Source organism: Gossypium arboreum, chromosome 6, assembly GCF_025698485.1.
Source record: "Gossypium arboreum isolate Shixiya-1 chromosome 6, ASM2569848v2, whole genome shotgun sequence".
NCBI classification, from domain to species: Eukaryota; Viridiplantae; Streptophyta; class Magnoliopsida; order Malvales; family Malvaceae; genus Gossypium; species Gossypium arboreum.
In genome coordinates, this window is record NC_069075.1 from 101,158,088 (window position 1) to 101,164,088 (window position 6,001).

Sequence of the window (6,001 nt, forward strand, 5' to 3'; positions counted from 1 at the left end):
TGGTATTCTGTATGCACACCTCCACCACTTGAGTCACACTTTATTACTGGATGTACCTGCGTAGAACCAAGTAAGTCGTCAATCTTTTTATTGAGAAGTTCTACCTGATTAGAGAGCATGGTGACTGAATCGATGTTATAAATGCCGGCTATTTTTGTTGGCTTAGTCTTCATAACTTGCCACTGATAGTTATTTAGTGACATCTCCTCTATAAATTCATAGGCATCTTCCTGTGTTTTATTGTTGATGGTTCTGCCAGCAGCTGCGTCAACCATTTGCCGAGTCAAGGGATTTAGGCCATTGTGAAATGTTTGTACTTGAAGCCAAAGCGGTAACCCATAGTGAGTGCACCTTCTTAATAAGTCCTTGTATCTCTCCCATGCATTGTAAAGTGTTTCTAAATCCATCTGCACAAAAGAAGAGATATCATTACGTAATTTAGCCGTTTTAGCCGGCGGAAAATATTTTAGTAAAAATTTCTCGGTCATTTGTTTCCAAGTAGTGATAGACCCTCGTGGTAACGAGTTCAACCACTGTTTAGCTTTGTTTCTCAGTGAAAAGAGAAATAACTTAAGATGAATGACATCATCAGAAATGCCATTGATTTTGAATGTATCACAAAATTCTAGGAAATTTGCTAAGTGAGCGTTGGGATCTTCATCCTGCAAACCATCAAACTGAACAAACTGCTATATCATCTGAATAGTGTTAGGTTTTAATTCAAAAGTATTTGTAGCTACAGCAGGTCTAACTATGCTAGATTCAGTTCCTGTTAAAGAAGGTTTAGCATAATCATACATAGTACGTGGAACAGGATTTTGATTAGCAGCAATTGCAGGAGGTAGCTGTTTGCCTTGGTTTTTAGCCATCTTGTCGGTTGGGGTTTGAGTATCATCTTCTCGCTCGTTCTCCGTGTATCGTAAGCTATGCCTTATTTCTCTTTGATTTTTGCGAATTGTATGATCGATTTCTTCGTCAAAAAGTAATGGTCTCGACGGGTTTCTTCTAGTCATAAACTATAAAAACCTGCCAAGAGAGAGAAAAAGTAAATTAATAAATAATAAAATAAAATAAAATTGCAAGAAAAATAAATGGCTAAAGTAATAAAAATTTAGTGTTCCTAATATTTCAGTTTCCCGGCAACGGCGCCAAAAACTTGATCGCATGATTTGTAACAAATAATAAATATTTATAATGAAAATCAAACCTAGACTAACTATTATCACAACGAAAAGGCAAGCGCACCTATCGAACAATAGTATAGTAATGGCAAGATCAGGATATCGTACCCAAGGGAACCAAGAGTACTAGTAATAACTATTTTTTTATTATCTAGTTTAAGAATAAAAGGGTTTGTTTTAATTAACTAATTATTTAAACTAAGAACGCATAGAGAAAAGAATTGAGGAATTGCTTTTGGGAAAATCGATTGACTTGAGACAATACCTAAGGAGAAATCCACCTAGACTTTACTTGTTATTCTGGCTCCGAATCGGACGGTTTATTCATTCAACTTGTTCCGTAGAGATCCCTAAGTTATGCTATTATCCCTATTCAAGACTAATAACGTCTAATCCTTAGATTGAATAACTGAGACTTTTCTCTAATTAACACTCTAGGGTTGCATTAAATCGATCTATGGATCCCCTTATTAGGTTTCCCCCTAATCCGGCAAAATCTTGTCACCCTATTTCTAGGCGCACAATCAACTCCGCTTAATTATGGCAAATGTACTCTTAGACAGGGTCTATTCCTCCTCTGAATAAGAGCTTGTCTTGAATCAGTATCCTGGGATATCAAAACAAGAATTAAGAACACATAATTAAGAACAAGTTAAATATTTATCATACGATTTAGAAAATAATAACAAGATTCATCTTAGGTTTCATTCCCTTTAAGTATCTAAGGGGTTTAGTTCATAATAAAATAAGAGTACATCTCAAAAGTATAAAAATAACAAAACATGAAGAAAACTCTAAAACCCCTGAAGGAATTTTGAGAGAGATCTTCAGCCTTAGAGTAGCTCCGACTTTTGGGATGGATTATCTGGCTTCCTTCAAGTAATTCCTGGCGTGTGGTTCTGTATTCCAGAAAAGTTCTGGAAGAGGACCCCCTCTCTAGGTCATACTTAGGGTGTTTATATAGGCTTTGGATTGACTTTCTTCCTCCCTAAGTACCCTTTTCCTTGTAAAATACAACTATTTGAAAAAGGGACACGCCCGTGTGCCACGACTGTGTGACGTGATTGCCAGGCCGTGTTCGATCCGTTAAATTGCCATGGCCATGTGGGCTCAATTGCCAGGCCGTGTGAATCGTGTAAACCTTGGTCGACACCCCTGAAGGCCACGGGCGTGTGAGATGCCCGTGTGGCAAGGCTTAGGCTGTGTGATCTTCTTGATTTGGTCTGTTTTGTCCCTTTTTAGCTCGTTTTTGGCTCCTTTTGACTCTTGGTGCTCTCTTGAGTACAAAACATGAAATAACTGGATTAAGAGCACCAAAATCCACAAATCTAGTAGTAAACATCCATAAATATGCTAAGTATTTGGGGTAAAACTATGTATAATTTGGCGTTTATCAGTATGCAAGTATGAATGAAGATTTGATCTGAGTGAAATATGTTATCATGAAGAACAGAATGCTTGTATGATCTTAGCCTTAGTAATATGTACCATGAAAACTTAGTTTCTTTTGAGATTAGATAGCATGAAGGTTTATATCTTTAGAATTGACTTAGTAACTTTCTTGAGGCGAAATCCTAGGGGACATAAAAATCTAAAATGACATAGGCACTACTTCTTTGAATCGTTTGAGCCTTTTTCAAGTCAACCCTATGATATTTGACCCTTGAAACTGAAATTTTGAGCTTAAAGGCCTGTTTATTGTAATAAACCTACATTATAAGCCACATTACCATATTTTAAAGTTATCCTAATTTTGTGCACCTATCTTAACTAAAATTGTCTTGGTAATCAACATTTGAGGAAGTTTTCATAAAGATGTATATGATCATGCTTAAAAGAAAAAAAAAAAGAGCGAAGAAAAGTTTGCTCAGTCTCCAAAAAAGGAAAAATGTATGAGCTTGAGTTCAAAATAAGTTTGGGGGTGTTCCAAATGTTCACTTAAAGAAAAATGTTGTATTACAAGAAAACCAAGACAAAGTTAAATTTTAAGATTTTTAAACCGAAATGTCCCATCTCTTAAAATCCCTACCTTTAACTGATATGTCACTTGCATTAGTAGAGAGGAAGTCCTAAGTTCAACATATGAAGATCATAAATAAGCCTTTTGATTGTTTGCTTGATTGATAGGAAGTTATGTTGAAGATTGATGAGCATGAAGTTATTAATGCATGATTATGAGACAAAGATTGATGTTACTTACACAATTAGCAATTTTGCCTTAGCAAAACCTTTTGCTGTGCATGAACATTACTCGGGACGAGCTATAATTTAAGTTTGGGGGTGTGTAAATGGAAAAATATATAGGATTTTTTCCTATGTCATTTATCACTTTTTTACTTAAAATTATTGTTAAAACTAAGTAATTGTTTAATAAATTAATGAAATATGTGAAAATATGAAACTGGGACATAGAAATTATTAAAATGTGATTTTATACTTTATTATATAGTTTTCATGCAATAAATGACTTATTTTATTTTGAATATATTATATTTTTTAAGACATAAAGTGGGCCATGCATGATTAAATTAAATAATAAAATATAAAATTATATTTAATAATTCATTTTAAATATTTTATTAATAATTTGGGTTTTAAATTAATTAATTAAATTGAATAAATTTTATTCTTTGGTCCTCTAACTTATTGATTTATTCTGGACAGGTCTGATAGCTTTGCTGGATTACAAAACCGTCCAAATTGGGGAACAAGTCAACCCAAAATTCGGCTGCACATGACTGTCCATAAACCACTTTTTGGTTTAATTGCACAAGGTCCTTGAAGAGTTGAAGAAATTAGAGATTTACCTAAAGATTTACACTTGACCAAGTCTTAGTCCTGAGTTGTTGTGGCACTCAAATTGACCAAAAATCAAGCAAAAATCAGCACAAATTTCTCCATTTATGCCCAGCCACCCATGAGAGATGCTTCAAAAGATGAAAATTCCTTTTTTTAGTAAACTATCCCCCTCTCCTCACCTATAAATAAGACCTCATTCTCATATTTCTACTCATCCATCATCATTCATCATTCTCTCCTCTCTAAATTCTCTTAGAATTATTCTTTTCTCCCCTTGCCTATCATCGTCTTTTCATAAAGATTTTAGCACTTGAGCCTCTTAAAGAACCCTTGGTTGGCCACCTTGGGAAGCCATCAGCAAAGGAGCGAAGCAAATGAACGAAGGAGCCCGCGCCAGTCAGAGTCTTGGGTGACAACCACTCTGAATTGGGTTTAATCTTTCCTTTCTTTAATTTAATTTAAAGATGTTTGCTATGTGTTCTTTGTTCTTGTTTACAACAATGTTAGCTTAATTTTATTTAAGCTAGGATGATTGCTTTGATTAAATAATATTTATTAGATTCATGCTTATAATGTTTGTGCCTCAATTGATCACGTTTTCAATTAAAATCAAGTCTGTATTTTGTTCATACGTAATTGAAATGCACTTGAATTAGCTGAGCGATTCTAACCAGACGATGGCTAGTGGACGCAAAATTGAAATGTGCATGCTCAATTTAGATCCTAACCCGATTAAATTGCAGGTTGCATAATAACCCTAACCAGGCTCTGTTATATGCATAGTTTTTAGATTTGTGTGATTAAACTGTTTCAAACCTAACACGTCCCTTTTACCTTGCAGGAATACTAAGAAACCCTTAGCAAATAAGGATCAGTAAAATGTGTATTTACTAAGTAAAGGATTCCGAAAGGACCTAACGTGGTTTCCAAACTCATGAAAGACTGAGTTTCCATGGAATGTTTTTCTGAATATTATTAAGCATGTTGATAATAAGTTGAGTTTAATTAAAGTAATTGTCCTAATTTATTTATGTTATAACTGTTGAAAATTGTGTTTAATTTTGCGAAAATCTATTTCATTGAAATAGTTTGCATACTTTGGTTAATTAGCATTAAGGATCATTGTATTTAGTCTAATATATTTTAATCATCACTTCTCAACTAAATTGTGTTTTTATTTACCAAATTCTTAATATAATTTTACAAATTAAGTGACTTTGCACAAATACAATCTCTGTGGAGACGATAACTCGATACTTACTTATTACTTGATAATGACTGTGTACACTTGCACAAACCTACGCGTTATAGAGTTCCATACAACATGTAGATGTTCTACATCTTCTACCATATAGAGTTTCAAATGGAGACATTTTCAAACTGGCATGATAACTATTGTTGTAAGCAAATTCAACCAAAAGAACATACTTTTCCTAGTTTAGCCTAAAATCAACTACACGGCTTCTTAACATATTCTCCAAAACTTGAATAACTCTTCCAGATTGACCATCTATCTAAGGATGAAACACAATACTGAATTGCAACTTAGTTCCCAATGATCTTGTAGTTGCTTTCAGAATCTTAAAGTAAATCTTGAATGTTTGTCAGAAACTATAGAAGATGGGATTCCATGTAGATGTACTATCTCAGAAATGTAAGGTTCAACTAACCTTTCTGGAGAATAAGAAGTGTTCACTAGCAGAAAATGAGCTGACTTAGTAAGCCAACCAACTATTAACCAAATTGAATTCTTCTTTGAAAGATTGAGAGGTAACTCTGACACAAAATCCATGGTGATTTTATCCAACTTCCACTCCAGTATCTTTAGAGGATACAACTTACCCGAGGGAACCTGATGTTTTGCTTTAACTCTTTGACATGTTAGACAAATTGAAACATGCTTTACAATTTCTCTTTTCATCCCATACCACCAATATAAGCTTTTTAGATCTCTAAACATCTTGATACTCCCTGGATAGAGTGAGAAGGGTCCCTGATGAGTTCTTTCAATAAATCATTCC

The 6,001-nt window shown here is 34.1% G+C and overlaps 1 non-coding gene across 1 annotated transcript; it reads left to right on the top strand.

Annotated features, from left to right (window-relative positions):
* Positions 1-333: 333 nt before the first annotated feature.
* On the top strand, positions 334-440 carry LOC128294571 (small nucleolar RNA R71). The gene has a single exon (XR_008284880.1). It is a non-coding gene; the product is annotated as a small nucleolar RNA R71 (small nucleolar RNA).
* Positions 441-6,001: the final 5,561 nt, after the last annotated feature.